This window comes from Sceloporus occidentalis, unplaced genomic scaffold, assembly GCF_023333645.1.
Source record: "Sceloporus occidentalis isolate IW3139 unplaced genomic scaffold, rSceOcc1.0.p SCAF_26, whole genome shotgun sequence".
Lineage (NCBI taxonomy): Eukaryota > Metazoa > Chordata > Lepidosauria > Squamata > Phrynosomatidae > Sceloporus > Sceloporus occidentalis.
The window spans coordinates 12,668,341-12,686,295 of NW_028317006.1; the positions used below are offsets into that span (position 1 = coordinate 12,668,341).

Below are 17,955 nucleotides of genomic sequence, written 5' to 3' on the forward strand. Positions count from 1 at the left end.
GAGCCGGCCTTAGGTGTTCTGGCGCCCTGTGCGGACTACTCCTCTGGCGCCCCCCCCATCCCAAAAAAAGAAAGGAATAAAAACTTGTAACAAAACTTGTAACAAAACCCCAATCACTATATACTACGCCAAACATTGATGTGGTCTAGGCCTACCACTTCATTGTCTGGCTTAGTAGTAGGGATGCACCGAAACGAATTCTGGACTGAAGCCGAAAGTGCAGCATTTACCTGGCCAAAACCGAATATGACCCCCGCCACACCATAAAAAAATCTAACACTTTTATTTAAAGTAAGTAACACACCAAAATAGGACAAAACAAATAATATTATATATATATATATGATTAACAGCAATCACATTCCTATCATGCCCAGGCATACCCAGATTCCAGGATTTACTCGCAGACTTGGCATGATAGGAGTATGATTGCCCTATCTACCCCTTCTCACTCTCTTCTGCCCTATCTACCCCTTCTCACTCCCTTCTCCCTATCTACCCCCTCCTAACTATCTACCCTTTCCCTCTTTGAAGTTCACTTACCTTTCAGGAGTCCTGCGGTGGGGGTGCAAGGCCTCTGCCTCCCAGCTCTGTATGGAACAGTATAGAATGATGGGAGTTATGATGTACTTTTAGAGCATAATTAGATCATGAAAAAGACATTGGAAATGGTACAGCATAACACCCATCACTCTCACACACTTACCAATCCACACATATACTAATCCACACATATACCAATCCACACGCATACCAATCCACACGCATACCAATCCACACGTATACCAATCCACACATATACACTAATCCACACATATATACCAATCCACACATATATACCAATCCACACATATATACCAATCCACATTTACCAATCCACACATATACACTAATCCACACATATATACCAATCCACACATATATACCAATCCACACATATATACCAATCCACACACATACTAATCCACGTTTACCAATCCACACATATACTAATCCACACACATACCAATCCACACGTATACCAATCCACACGTATACCAATCCACACGTATACCAATCTACACGTATACCAATCCACACATATACCAATCCACACATACATACCAATCCACACATATATACCAATCCACACATATATACCAATCCACATTTACCAATCCACACATATACACTAATCCACACATATATACCAATCCACACATATATACCAATCCACACATACACACTAATCCACACATATATACCAATCCACACATATATTACAATCCACACTTACCAATCCACACATATACACTAATCCACACATATATACCAATCCACACATATACACTAATCCACACATATATACCAATCCACACATATATACCAATCCACACACATACCAATCCACACACATACCAATCCACACACATATACCAATCCACTCTCACTCTCACTGAATGCTTTCCTACCTTTCCTCTTTTCTCCTTACAGCTTCTTTTCCTTCTCTTCGCTCCTCTTCTTCAGTTCTTCTGTCTTCTTTCGGGTCAGAGGGCACGGACAGCGGTGGGCGCGGCTTCAGTGTTGTGCGCCGGGATCTGACAACAAACCCCAGCGCACAGCAGCTGTTGCCGCGCAGATCACAAGGGAGCGGTATCGGAGGTCTTTAACAGACCTCCGGCTCCCTTGAGTGATGTTAAGCCGGGTTCAAGGGAGATCCTTGAACCGTCTTAAAATCACTCAAGGGAGCCGGAGGTCTGTTAAAGACCTCCGATACCGCTCCCTTGCGAGCCTGCTCCTCCAGCGGCGGACATTGGAGGGGTGCCGGGTGCCCCCCTGATGAGCGGCACCCGGTGCGGAACGCCCCCCCCCACTAGGGACCCCGCGGCAGCGCCCCCTGGAGTGTGGCGCCCTGTCGCACAGGTCGCACACCCCAAAGGCCGGCCCTGATTATTATTATTATTTATTGTTTTATATAGCGCCATCATATTCCATAGAGCTGTACAATGGGTAGACAGGACATAACAATTAGACTTACAGAAACAACAGGTAAGGAGGGTGCTGCTCAAACAAGATTACAATCTAGAGAGTATGTGGAAGCGACAAAACCAAACCCCCCCCCCCCCAATCTGGAGATTGAAGATGTTAACCCAGAGCCTTGGAAAAGCATAGTGAAACATGGCAAGTTCCAAGACAAAGTTATTCCTCCCCGTTACTTATATCTTTTTATGGCTGCAGTTGTAAGGATGGGGGTAAGCACAGGGGAAAGCATCATCACAACAGAAAATTAATATGATGGCCCTGCACCACATTGCCATGAAATCTACCTTCTATTTAGTGAAATAGTCCCTCAATATGAAACCAAATCTGTAAAATAATTGTTACTTATTGAAATGCAAAGCACACAAAGAGAAGTCTTAAGAAGTAAATAAATGAGCTGTTTCTATATGCTGTCACCCTCTATAGAAGACACTAGCTTCACACATTTTGTCTGGTGTTTTTATATAGTCTGATGAAAAAACAAAATTGAAGATTTTTTCTTTTTATTCTATCTTATGAATTTGTTGAAATATTTTTTTCTCCTGTTTTTGGTTGCCAAGAACAGGGCCTCGGGGGAAATTGAGCTCTCTATAAAAAAAAACAAAAAACAATGCTATCCTTTCTACTCCGCCGCAATTTGACTTCCATAATGTAATATCAAGAAGGGACAGACTTCAGTGGCAAATCCTCTGCATGAGGAACAAAAACAGAATATAAATCCCAGCCAGGAAACATGAACACGTACGTTCTAGCTCTATGTTTAATGCTACGGAATTCCGCACAAGGAAAAGATGAGACGCGGACTAAATATTGGAAATAAATGAATTAGTAATCAGGAGGCAGTGATGAGAGAGACAGAAGGGGAAATAAAGTGGAACCCATTATACTAGCATTATATCCTCATCACGGTGTCTTCTGGGATGTGACTTTCATAACACTCAGCCAGCCAGAGACAGGGATAAGGATTCAGTATTATTCTAAAGCTAAGTCCTGTGATCGGTGGTGCTCAAGCAGTTCTTATAGAGTGCCATTTGAGGCTGATGGGGCTGTGGCGTAGTGTTTGTTTCAAGGATCTACAGTAGGTTGCCACCTCAATTTAAGTATGTATACCAGAAATATTCTTAATCTGTGCCGGCAAACCCTTCCCTGTACGGCGTGCCCTTTCCGAGGAATGACGTTATAGCCACACTTAGAACAGAGGCTGTTCCATGTGGGGTAAGGTCTAGGACAGCAGCCCCCATAAATCCACCATTGCTGGTTAGTCAAGGTACATCAACTGCAACCATGTCTGGCTGATAAGAATGAGTGTTGGAGTTTAATAACGGTACATTATCCACATTGTTTCAGTATCTATCAACCTCAACCAGATAAATGTCTTTTTCCCAATTAGGATCTTATTAAGTAACAAATCCTTCATTCTAGCTGTCAGTGTTGGTTAGGTAGAGACAGGTTACCCTCTCAATAAGGGATGAATTAATTACGTGTTGATGTTTAAACAGCTTAGTAGACATGGATTATTCCTTTCTTGCGCTAATTGGTTTTCTGTTACCTTTATATTGAACAAAATAACATGCAATAGTCTAAATTTATTTATTAGTGGAAAAGAGCTATGGTTTTTGCAAAATATTTATAAGGGTCTACTACATGACCGCAATGTTCCCTTTTGCCAGAATAACTCAAATTGTTAGAAAATGATAGCAAAAAAAATTCATTATTGCATCTGTATAAAAATAGTAGCTAAATTACAAAAAAAAAGGAAATGTGCATTTTATTTCCAGAATAGCAATCATATTCTACCAGTACATTCTACCATTGCTCACTCTGACAAATCTAGGCCAGTATGAGGAGTACATTGTAGGATGGAAAAAATACACAAATGACTTAAGTGACTAAGGACCAGTCACAGCACAGAATTGCTGGATAATTTTGTATATATTGTATTTTACAGAACAATGGGTGGTGAAGATAGAGAAAGATAAAGAATATTAACTGGATTGAGGGATTTATACACTCAACCAATATGGTATTAAAATGAGCTTGAGTCATTACCTTACATTTATTAATAGAGAACCAGCAGATTCCAAAGCACTATTACTATAGGGAAAAAATGACAATTGACCATAGCATTAAAACTGTGAAGATACAATTTGAAAACAAAATTAACACACAATAAGACATACTAGTGTAGATGGGAAAGAGGGCCCTACTCTTGAAAGTTCACAATCTATTAGGCGTTTGAAGGGGGATAAGCGGGAAGGAGAGGGACTGCTTGGGCGAGGATGACTTGATTGTAGCGCGGGTGATGTAAAGAACTCATTGGTGCAGAGATCTCAAAGATGGAACGAACATATGATTTCTTGAGTTTGAGGGAATTAGGAGGGTAAATTGTACGGGTCTCCGAATAATTAAGGTTTTTTTGAGGGTTTAAAGTTAGAGGAAGTAGCATGACAGAAGTTGGAATGGAATTTCACAAATACAATCTTTGATGCGTTGTACCTGTTCTCTGGAACTGTCCCATCCTTTTAGACTCTCTCCTACTTAGCCTCACATTAAACATTCATAAAAACCTATCCAATTCAGGGACACATGCAACTTCCAAAGAGGTGGATTGAAACGGTATGATCCAGGGATGGGGTAAATACTGGAGCCATCTATGTAGAGGCCAATGCTTTTAGTCACTTCACTCCAGAGTATTCATAATAGCAGTCACTGAGTTTATTCAGCATCCAGAAGTTCAGACTTCTTCCACATAGTCAGGGCTGTCTTTAACACGGAGCAAAATGGGTAGCTGACCTAGGCACCTATCTTAGTGGCCCAGAGCAGCTGTCTTGTGGACCCCTTAACAGCAGCATCGTAGAAGTGTTCTCCTGCACATGCATAACATCAGCATGTCATATAAACGAGGGAGGAAAGGATTACTGTGGGTTGCGAGCTGGTATAACTGGGCTGGGGCACTAGGTGTCAGGCCCCATGTTTCACATGTTGTCGCTGTAGTATACATCCAGTTCCAGTCTTTGCTTCAGGATGATGTTCCATTGTTCCTCATATTTAACCTACCCCATCCTGCATCTCCATTGGTTTCCTACCTGCTAAGTAAGCACCTTGCTTCTCTTTCTCCTATTTAGGCTTAGGCCTGATGTGAAGTATAATGAAGTGGTGGAATGTTTATATCTAATGGACATGCGATGAACTAAACGTTCACATGTTTTGAATTGGAGCCATGTCCTAAAGCTAGTCTTCTGTTTGGTTTTATGCACGATTGTATCTTTGCCATTTGGAAATGGGCCTGAACATTATATTAATTGCCTACTTATTTGTACCCCTCTGCATACTGGAGTCCCTCTCCCAACATCAGACCTCTCATGGATCGTGACACCAGGTCAAGTTTGCCCATAGAACCATTATTATTACACACTGACTTAAAAAGATTCAGATTCTGACTTGAAAAGATTAGTGCTGGGAATAAACCAACGCATTTTACATTGACCTCAGCATGGGCACAGGTGGCTAAGGGAACTAAACGCCGCTAGCCATTAAGATAGGCCTGAGATAATTACACCTCGAACCCAATGTTATTGAGTCTACATTTTTTATCCAAACATTACTATATTTCCCCGGCGTAGATAAAATAAGCCTCCACCAACTCAGGCTGCTTTCTCCGTATAACATGACTGAACCAGTTCAGTGAACATTAATTGCGTGGTTTTCCAGACACTGTTGATACATTACATTTGAAAAGTTTAAATAATTTAGTGTAATTATTGAAATACAACAGAAAGTAATTAGCTCTAAGTATCTAGAAATAGATTTCGTTAAATGTACGCTAGAAATCACCTATAATAATTTTATATAAAAATTAACTCGCTGAAATATTATATATATTATAATATAGAAAGATATTCTAGTTTTCTGTATATAAACGGTTCTAAGACATGAACAAGAGGATTTTTGACAATATTATAGGTTAATACTTTATGTGTAGATGTTCTTTGAGTGAGCGTAATAATTTCATTAAAAAATAAGCCTCTTATGTGGATCCATTGAATGTATTTTTGCACAAAAAAGGAAAGACGTATAAATGTGTTTTATGGAATTGGAAATTTATTTTAAGATTGATTAATGTAAAATAAGGCTAGAAGTGTTAACAAAGCCTGGGCGCGGCACCTTATGACCACGTGTTATTTTTAAATGAGGGTGTCTTAAAAATAGCATTTTCCTTTCGAATGTATGAATAAAACCATCTGTGGCCGCTTTGTGCAGTCGAAGACAGAAGGTCTTCTACGCGTCTTTGCTTATAAATACATGCTGGGTGCTGTGTACAGGGCTGCGGATACAGACAACTATAGTGCCAAAAAAAAGGATCGTGCAGCATATCCGGATTTACAGACTCACCACGGGGGTCAAAACCCATTAGCTGCTGATCTAACAGAAAAAAATGTTCCATTTCTAATGTTATTCCATGACATTTCTTTAAACCAAATCGTTTTTTAAACTAGTTATGCATTGGAAATGTGGGGCTTTGACCAACTGATTGTCCGACAATTTCAAGAAGACAAGCTAAAGCCAATGAGAGTTGTAGCTCATCAACAATTGTCCTGTATAAATAATTGCCAGTTTGGCATTTTTTTTTAACCATTATAGAAACATGGTAATTGAATTTGTCATTTATACACATGCTGTACATTCTTCAATGATTGCATAGTTATTGGGCATGTTGAATGTTCTAGATCGCACTATGATAATCAGAAGCGTGTTTAAATTCCTTCACTGTAGTAACCTCAATTGCATATGCTGGAAGTTGTTTTCACTATACAGTATGAAAGGCCAATCTCAATGACCTTCTGTTGTAGAACGAGTTTCGTTGGCCCTGTATAAAGTATAATTAAATTAATGAGAATTTCTAAAGCCTCGTCATACACTTGTATATGCATTATAGTGCACTTGATTATGGCTGCCCCTTATTTCTGGAATCTACTTCCACCGAACCTTCAGCGTTCCCAACATTCAAGAAACCTCTCAAAACCCACTTCTCCAGAGAAGCCGCACCATCTTAGCTGCTAGAACTTCCTTGTCATTGATACAACCACCACACTACCTCTCACCCTCTCTCTATGCCTTATTTTTGGCACCCCATTTCCCTCTAGATTGTAAGCTTGCGAGCCGGGCTCTCTCCACCAAATGTATCGGTTTGTCTTAGTCTGTCAATTCTTGCCTTGTCAGACCCCTTGAATATACGTTTTGTATTAAGCGCTGCGTAAATTGTTGGCGCTATATAAATAAAACATAATAATAATATTAATAATAATTATTATAGAGGGTCAGCCCAGCCCTTGCTGGAGAAACCTACCAGTGTTGGTTCGTCAAAATGAACAATGAAGTTAGAGAGCAGAAATGAAACTCTCCTCCCAACTCTCCCTTTAGTGAATAGACCCCACTACTCCTGAATTAACCATTTTTAAGTATTTCCTTTGACCAGACAAAAGACCAAAGATGTATTTAGGGAAAGGAATGTTGCTTTTGTACATTCCAGATTAAACAATGTGACATCAAACAGGACTTTAAACACGGCAAACAAACTCCAGAGATGTCAAATAATATAGGAAAAACTTAAATTTCAACCTATATAGTTATAAATCCTACATCAGCCTTACTGTTTAAGCTTGACGTAGTCACACTAGGTGGTCTATTACGTTACCGCAGAAGTCCACTGGAGATAAAAGCCTCAAACAGGTTTTTGTAACTCATCCATTATATCACAGTCACAATATTATGACAAAAAAAACAGGGCAATTATTGTGGGACAGTTTGCTTTAATATGCATTTTTTAAAAGATGAAGAATGCCCTCCTCTTCTGTGGTCCCTCGATTCTTGCCACTGATTGCGCATGAGCACAAGGATCTGAACAGACTGGTGGTAAGTATATCTGACTGAGCAAATAGCTGGGGGGGGTGGAGAGGAAAGGGTGAAATGCATATGGGGGTATTCTGACCAATCTACTATGCATGCGCAAAAAGGACACCCCAAAAATGTAAAGCGGCCCGCAGCTATCACATGCATTAAAATACATATGATGGCAGGAGTGTCCCTTTAAAAGAGCCGTTCATGTAACCCTGAAGCATAGCAGCAGTCCAAGTTCTGAAACGTCTTTTGACATTGAGAACTTAATGTGTTTTTTTTTGTCATTAATATTTTCTATAAAATCTGAAACCATTATCTTTTTTTTGGGGGGGGGGCGCCTAAACACCACAACTCTCCTTTAAGATTAAAAACATTCTTATTATAAAATTTGTCTCCGAGGTCAAAAACAATTGTGTTGAAAAAAGTTATTCTCTTACAAATAAAAGTGGTTTTATCACCATAGCAACAAATGGTCCAGCTGAACGGACCAGAATCACTTTGTACACCTAATCCCCGATAGTACATTTTTTTTCCTCTCCAAGCCCATATGTTTTACTCCTACAAAAAAGTTTGAGACCCAATTTTTTATCAGCGGAGACTTTGTTCATGGAAAGGACGCATTCTTTCCCAAATATCCGCTACGTTTTCATACTTCAAAAAGCGAGAGGTGGGAACGCCTTTTGAGTTTTTGTTTATTTATTGCAGTAAGTAGTGAAACATGAAAAAAAGAATCAAAAAGAGTCACTTACAGGAGTCCTAACAAGATTTATTAAACGGCTCTTTTCATGTCTTTAAAAGAGGAAATAACATTACTTCTCCGATCAGTTTCGGTCTAGATTTTAAATGCTGAAAAACTAATCAGTGAACTGTGAATTGGTCTGGAATCTGATTAGTTTAAAGATCAGTCTTAGTTTAACCCCTTAAGGACAATGGGTTGTCCTAAAACCTATTAAGAAGAATGCATTGTGAGCCCGTACATGTACTGGCATTGTCACGAAGGGGTTAAAAAAATCTACTGTTTGTAAGATTATTGATACCTAGAACTAACTTAACCTGTTCTGTAGGCTCGTAAACATAGATTTTGATGGCAGATAAGAACTATTCAGCCCATCTAGTCTGCCCAATGTTTCCTGATCTAAAGACTCAAACCTTAATCATTCGTTGGTCTAGTCTTAGATTCGGGATAGCTTTATGCCTATCCCGTGCATGTTTAAATTCCCTCCCTGTATTCTCATTTACCACTTCTGCTGGGAGGCTATTCCTCTTATCTACCACCCTCTCAGTGGGTAAGTAGTTAAGCATTTGTATAACTACCCATTGGGTACTTCTAAATGGTACAGGGAGTATTTTCATACGTATGTTATTTGTGAATTGAATGGTATTTAGTAACTAGCAGGATATATTAGGCTTTCCTTGTTGAAAAATGGACAACATTTGTTTCATGGATGCTTCGTCGGCACCGTTCTACTGATTGTCCAACCCAAAGCAGGTAGAAACCGGGTAGCTGGAATAAATACTTTTACTTAAAATAAAAGAAGACCGGACATGCGCACGTTTAGGATATCTTCTCCTGACTCCAAATATCTCTTAAATAGGCCCGAAAACCGTTTTATTCTAACATGGACTCTTACAATTGGCTGCAAGGCCAATGAAGGAGCAACAAAGCCATTCTGTGCTTCCCACATTATTCTCTAGTAAATCCAGGCATCAGCTAATTTAGTTAACGAGTCAATTAACTATAAGACACAAATCTATAAGGAACCAGGCTCCATTAACCACTCACAAGAGATGTGTTTAGAGTTAACTCACCCAGAAAGCCCTTAGCGTACGTGACGTTTCCGGACCCCCTTGTTACCATTAAGACCACTTTATATTATATATTTATAATGCGTAAAACATATGCATATAAATAAAACGATGATGTTGAAGTGGTAAGTGCTAGGTGGTGGGATCTTATTCTCACCCGTACAATGGCTGCCGGAATCCGCTTCCATGAATAGGAAGCAATAACTTAAGTAACGTTAAGATGTCTGCTAACAAGAACATAAGGAGGTGAATGATTTAAATCTATAAACATGATATTTATATGGGTTTCTTAATTATATTGCCGTCTAAATGTACAGTTTACTAAACTGACAAACTTTCTTGAAATCTTCTTCTTGCTTATATTTAGAACAGTAAAATAGGTTATATATATATATATATATATATAAACATAGAAGATTTGGGCAAATAATGCATTGTAAGGTACAAACCCGATCCGAAACCTTAAATGTTACCCGGTCTTGTGTCATATTAACAATAGTCTGGTGCCTATCCCATGCATGCGTAAACTCCCTTGCTATATTAACCTTTATCAAATTTGTTGGGAAGCTTTTCCACTTGTCTACTACCCTTTTAATGAAGTAAAACTCCATGATATTACAGAGAACCCATGACATACAAGTTAAGTATAAGTCCCCTTTTAAAGAAACGGATGTCCATTAGGTTTGTATGAATGGCGTTCTGTTGATCCAACAGTATATTGTATGATGTCATTGATTTTATAGGCTGTGAATCTGTAGCCAGTTAGCTAGAATAATATGATAATGTTGAAGTTAAAAAGTTGGAAGAAAATATACATCTTAAAAAGTGGCCATGTCACCATAGCAACTGATAGAATTAGACGTTTCCCTTGGTTGCCACGGTGATAGGACACCTTTTGAAGTTTTTCACCAAAATGTCTTGTTATTCATAACCCCTAATGGACTATATACTGTATCAACAGCAGTGACAGGTTCGAAATAAGGGTGATGAGCTTTAAGGAAAGCTTCCCTTCTGTACTGGGTTTATGGTTTAAACACCTTAATAAAAATGTCCTACTATAAATATATCCAGCCAAGATGTCACATAACAACATTCCTAATTGATTTAATGTGACCGGGGAGGGGGGCCAGTATTATAGTGTCCAAAACAACATCTGGCAGACAATATGCTTATTGGGGACAATTTTACATGCATTCACATCAAGGAATCACTGAGAGGATCCAGTCAGGGTTTAAATGTTGTCTGAAGTAATTTTATTATTAGATCCCCTGGTGGCAATGGGTGGAACTGCAAGTGACACCATATAAAACGCTTTTGGTAGTGGCTGAAATCAGGACACACCAGGAGGCAATTGACCCCTGCCTACCCCTGCCTGCATTACTTCTAAGTATTTCTATACTGTATATAAGGAAGAGTCTCTATTCTGGATCATAATCCCCCTGCCCTCTTCCCTCTCCAGATGCCCCTCTTTTCTAGTAGCTCATAATATTTGTTACCTATGAATGAGTCGTAGTGTCTTACAGTCCAAAAAATGACATCACTGTATATAAAACACCCGAACATATGTTTATTAAGTAAATTAAATATGTTATTCTTCTTCTAAATGTCGTACAAAGTTCTGCAAAGCCCAACCACACCTCCGAAAACAAAGGTGCCCCTCTGGCCCTTAAAATACAGTATTTATAAAAGTACCGTATGTATAAAATTATATGAATGGAGGTCTAGACATGGCAGCCATATAAACACATCTTTCCAGGAGCTGTTTATACAAGAGCGAGCCATGCCTTGTAAAAGAAATAATTTCTTCCAAGGCGGATATCATGATATATTAAATATAGGATAAATAGAGGATGTATTATATATTAAAAATAGGGTACCTGCTTGCTTACTGTACTATAACTGTTCATGAATATTAGCTTGAATATTTTATTTCCTAATAAAAATCATACGGCTTAATAAAAAAAAAAAAAGAAACAAAATTAATACTTCATTTTTTATAACCGTTGTTATTTAATATGCCGGCAACCTAATAATTTTTATTTCTCAGCAAAAATGTAACTTCTGCAAGGCAACTGGTTCAGCTATTTTATCTCAAGAAATAACACCGGTGGGACTATTAAAAATGAAAATGTTGTTTCTATAAAGAAGTAACACGAGGGTAGTAGATAAATGGAACAGCCTCCCATCACAAGTGGTAGAGGCTAATACAGTAAGATCATTTCAAAATGGATGGGATAGGCACAAAGCTATCCTGAATCTTAGAGGAGACCAAGGAACGATTAAGGTTTGAGTCTCTACGTCAGAAAAAATGAGCAGACTAGAAGGGCCAAGTGGTTTTTATCTATGTTTGTATGTTTTGTAACGTGATATATTTGAGTGCATTGCTTACCTCCTTTGGCAGTCAAAAGGGTTAATAGTCTCTCGCTGGTTACCAGAATTGTGCCTCTTTAAGGGACCTTAGAACATCGCATTTTTTTTAATTATCATTATTATTATGTTCTTGCATATGTTTGAAGGCTGCTATCTGTAATTATTATTTTCTTGTTTTCAACGTTCTTTTTCCTCTAATTAGTAACCAAGAACCTTAAATGAATCAAATGACGGAAAAAAGGCATCCGAAGAAAATGGCAAATTGGTCGAAGCGGCTTTTTTTCCTTCAAAGCTTGAAGAAAAAAAAAAAGAGATAATATAGGTAGGTGGCATCAGAGGGTCCAGAACTCTTCCGTTCCTGCACTACCCTTCTGAGATCTGAAAGGAGTTATCACACGTGAATTATTTATTAAAGGTTTAACAAGATAAACCGTGTCTGCGATGTATCTTTACCAATAACGCTGTGTTTTAAATCAGACAGGGCTTCGCGGACCTCTGACGTATAATCCATTCATCAAATGCACAAATGGCTCTCAGAGGCGAGGGAGTTAATTGTATTTTGTGAAAGAGCAAGAGGCACTGTGTTGCATCGCAATGACGGACCGCGTCGGGCTTCTGGCTTCTGCCTGTCTCCTCTAATTCCGTCGGCAGAGGGCAGTCTGTCGCTGGAACGAGGACATGAGCTGCAAGCTTTTGAGCATCAGCAGTCTCTGAGAGAGCGAGCGAGAGAGAAAAAAAAAATCTCTTGAATCCCAGCTGCTTCCAACACAGCGACATAGCAGTGGAAACCTGAACAGCTCCATGGAAAAACCCAAGCAGCACTTCTTCTAAACTTGGGGCTACCAGACATCGCCGGTGTGGCCTTATTGCTTCTGACGGCGTAAAGGAGGTGGTGGGGCTAAGGATGGATTGCTAAGGATGGCAGACAGCGGTGACCAAGACGTGTTAGGTATCGCACAGAAGTTGTATACCTTCCTTACCGGGGCTAAATTCTCCACCTCGCATTGCACTCAAAATCGAAGGATTTTGCTTGTCTGAAGACCCCCCGCGCCAGATTTGGCACATATAGAAAGGGGTCTTACCTCTCTCCCCTTCTCTTAAATTCTATTACCCTCTCAGGATTGTTTTTTTTTTATTCCACGAGGAACCATCAAAAATAAACTTTGCAATACATACAGACAGACATCTATATATATATTTCTTCTTATTCATCAAAGGTTCGAAGAGGAAAAGCCCCCTCGTCTGCGTCCAGGATGGTTTGACACTGAGACCTGTATGAACCATGAAGGAATTGGTGCTTTGTAATTGAGAGGAGGAACAAAAAAAATAAATACACGTATATTCTGGAGACCAAGGAATTGCTGGGTGACAAAGAATGGGTGAGTGAAGTTTCTCGCTTGATTCCCACCAAAGGGGCTGCCGGTGTATGTGTCTGCGATAGAGAGGATGGCTGTAAGCTATGTGTGTCTTGATTTACTTCCTATTATTGGATCTGTAAAAGATACAAGGTGATCCAATTCTGTGCAACGTATAGCAGATACATCACTGTAGACTACGATTGTGTATGTGCGTTTAAATATGTCTTTATATAGATTAGATCTGTCATTGTGTGTGTGTATAATATATATATATATATATATATATATATATATATATATATATATATATATATATATGTATGTATGTGGTTGTGTTTAACATACCCAGGGTGTCATGTGCCACGTTAAAGGCATGTTTAAAAGGACAGAGGTAAGCACATACCTTGTAAAGGCTTTACACCTGTTAGCAATATCTGTGAAGGATTAGCACATACAGTGCAGACTTATGATGCAGAATTGCATCAATGTGCAACCACGTACATATTTTATTACATACATGTGCACATGTATTCCAGCCTACTTACGATGCACGAGAGAACATACGTTAACCCCTTCTCATAGCAAAATGCTCTAACTTGAGTCCCCTGTTCCAGCGTTTGATGCGGAAGTGCTATCTAGATTTGGTACCCCGTGCGTCCCTGGGTGTACCTTGTGGAGGGGTCCGCTATTTGTTGGTGGTGTGGGAGGCTTTCTGGGGCAATGCTCTAGCTTCCATCCGATTGCCAACCTATTCTTCCATGCCTCTGAATCCAAGGCATTCATTAATCAGTTATAGAGGAGAGAGTCGTACAGAATCCTCTTTAGTGGCAGACAACATGGAAATGCCAGCTGGGGCTTAGACATTTTAACTCTTCGCCTTTTTTAAGTCTTGGGAGAATGATGTTTTGGATAACTTGAGGAACTTTGTTTTGTAAAATCAAGGTCCCTGTGACTCTTATCTGGTTTAGTCTGCAAAAGCAGCTAACATTTAACCCCCCTCTTGCAATGCTTTTTTCCCCCACTGATCTTCTTCATAAGCAAAGATTCTGTTTGGCTAGACAAATTCAGGGTCCCTTTTCAGATTCCGCCATTAGTTAACAAGGTCAGGTACTCGATCAGCTGCTTACCTGACGGAAGGAAAGGTTATGGAACGATACGGGGGAGAAAGAAACTTCTCCATAAATAGATGCATTGTGAATTGTGCGTGTGTGACTGCGTGCCTGTGTGGGAAAACATGGGAGGCAGACTAGGTAATGAACAGACTGCAGCCGAGGTTGGGTTAAAAACTCTGAACTACGACAATATTTTTGTAACCCTTCAGGTTTCAATGATGTTGAGCAGATGGCTAAAGAGTACATGGCATGCACCACTGCCTTTGAAAGGGTTAACAGATCTCTCATTAGGAGCAACCACATGCAAACCCAGCATCATTTTTAATTAAATTCCAGGCGCTAGGGGATTGCATCCAAGAAAAAAAAAGGACATTTCATTCAGACTCAAGCCCTTCCTTTTTCATTGTGTATAATTCACGCTGATCAATTTTCTCTATTCATATATTTTCTTAGTTCCTATCAAAGTAATGGTGATCTGTTACCTTTACATTATCTCATCGATAAACCCGTTTATACTACAGCACACACATATTTCAAAATAGATTGGATATTCCCACCAAGTGTATCGTATGGGTCAGAAAAAAAATATATATCATTTTACCTTCGACAGCATTTTTTACTGAATCCTAAATTAATTTGCATGAATTCTTTATTAGACGATCACAGGACCCCGCACATGTTCCATGTTAGCGATGCGCTACAGTAATTTGAAAGAAGAAGGGATTAGGAAGCCACCAAGTTAAGAAGGTCATCTCTTTAAATTTAGCGAAACAGCTTATGATATTTTTAGGAATAAGAGAGATATTTTTGCTGTAATGTGTAAAAGGATTTGAAATACTTGGCTTGCATTTTTTTTTTCTTTGATTTTTTTTCGGTTTAATTAAAACAATTACTCTCTATACCGCTTAAGCGGTTTTTTTAGGAGGGGTTAAGAGAACTTGCTCAGTCGATGCCTCTCTTAAGGTTTATAGCTTTTCAATGCATGTTTGTTTGCAATGTTGCAGGTTTCCAACTGATGAATCAGCTAAACGGCATGAGTTTAAGAGTGGTCGTGCTGCCTGCGCTCATCCTGGTGATGGTTGTGGGGGCACAGAAAGCTTGTCCAAAGAATTGCAGGTGTGACGGGAAAATTGTGTACTGCGAGTCCCATGCCTTCAGAGACATCCCTCAAAATATTTCTGGTGGCTCCCAGGGACTATCCTTACGTTACAACAGTATCCAGAAACTGAAGTCAAACCAATTTTCTGGCCTTAACCAGCTGGTCTGGCTATACCTGGACCACAATTACATCAGTACAGTGGATGAGGAAGCTTTCCAGGGCATACGGCGACTGAAGGAACTGATCCTGAGCTCCAATAAAATTAACTACTTGGCTAATGCCACCTTCCACCCTGTTCCCAACCTCAGAAGCTTGGATTTATCGTACAACAAGCTGCAGACACTGCAGTCGGAACAGTTCAAGGGTCTTCGCAAGCTCTTGATTCTGCACTTGCGTTCCAACTCTCTGAAAACTGTGCCAGTCAGGGTTTTCCAGGACTGCCGCAATTTGGATTTTTTGGATCTGGGATACAATCGGCTTAGGAGCTTGTCTCGAAATGCCTTTGCCGGACTGCTGAAACTTACTGAGCTTCACCTGGAACACAACCAGTTCTCAAAGGTGAATTTTGCTCACTTTCCCCGACTTTTTAACCTGCGCACTCTATATTTGCAATGGAACAGGATCCGTTCTCTCAGCCAGGGATTGACTTGGACTTGGAGTGCCCTGCACAACCTTGACTTGTCAGGAAACGACATACAGAACATAGAGCCTGGGACCTTCCAGTGTCTGCCCAACCTACAAAAGCTCAACCTGGATTCCAACAAGCTCACCAATGTCACACAGGAAACCATTAATGCATGGATTTCCCTTACTTCCATTACGCTCTCTGGAAATATGTGGGAATGCAGCAAAACAATATGCCCTTTGGTCTTGTGGCTGAAGAACTTCAAAGGCAATAAAGACAGCACAATGATCTGTGCTGGCCCAAAACACATCCAAGGTGAGAAGGTTACTGATGCGGTGGAAACCTACAACATTTGCAACGAGACACCTATGCTGGTGACCGAGAAAACTTACCAGACCACCAAAGCACCACCAAAACCCCAATTTGTACCCAAGCCTACAGTGTTCAAGATGGAGAGTGTCCCGCCTACCTTTTACTCTCCTAGCCCTTCTCCAGAACTGCAGACACCCATGGCTGAACAGGAATATGAACATGTTTCATTCCACAAAATAATAGCTGGCAGTGTGGCCCTTTTCCTTTCTGTGGCCATGATTCTCTTGGTCATCTACGTGTCATGGAAACGTTATCCAGCGAGCATGAAGCAGCTACAGCAGAGTTCCATGATGAAGAGGAGACGGAAAAAGGCCAGAGAGTCTGAAAGACAAATAAACTCCCCTTTACAGGAGTATTATGTGGACTATAAACCTTCCAACACTGAGCCCATGGATGTATTGGTTAATGGATCTGGACCCTGTACATATACCATCTCTGGTTCCCGGGAATGTGAGGTATGAAAAAAATAAGAAAAAAATTACAAATTCTAAACATTTTGCTGCTGTTCAAAGTCGAGGTTAAAAATATGAGGTTTTTTTGCAGTCTCTAAAAAAGTTATGAAGCTGGTAGATAACCCCTTTTAAAAACGTTTTACTGTTGTCGAATATGGGGTTTTTTATCCAGTTTGATGTAAAGGTTGGTTTTGTTGAAAGACAGTGGAGAAAACACAAGGGGGTTTTTAAATTTTTTTTTTTTGTTTTTGCCTGGGAGCTGAGACATGAAGGAAGTCCATTCGAGGATGAGATTTCATTTGAATAAGGCTTTTCCGATGGCAGGAGAGAGTGTTTGCCAAGTGGGGCAGATAGGGACAAACCTCTTGAGTTCCCTTAATGAAAAGGGTATTCTGTGCCTGTAATGTGATTTGTTCGAAATTATCCCACAGCCTTTTTTATGGACTAATGAAAGGATTTATCCAGGATTGAAAAAATATAATAAAGTTTTGTGGTTTGGATATCAAGAGGAACTAAGCCAAAGATGCTGACCGGTTTTTGCTTGTTTTACGGAAATAAGAGACACCCTGTTTTCTGTATCTACATTTTGATATGTTTCAGTAATATGATTTGCCTTATGGAATAAGAAAAAGACTGCCTTACATGCAAACAATTGACAGTCGTCAGACAATTTTGTAATTCCTCGTCTGCGGATATTTTACAAAAAAAAAAAGAAACAAAATCAAATAAAAATGTATATATTGAAAGCAAATAACAAAAAAAAAGCCATTTGCTGCTTGCTGGCAAATTGTAAATGTGTCGGAAAGTCTATCGTATGATCTGTGCAAAGAACCTGAAAGATCCA

At 39.6% G+C, this 17,955-nt stretch overlaps 1 pseudogene; it reads left to right on the plus strand.

Annotated features, from left to right (window-relative positions):
* The first annotated feature begins 15,566 nt into the window (after positions 1 to 15,566).
* Positions 15,567 to 17,120, plus strand: LOC149300178 (leucine-rich repeat transmembrane neuronal protein 4 pseudogene; annotated as a pseudogene).
* Positions 17,121 to 17,955: the final 835 nt, after the last annotated feature.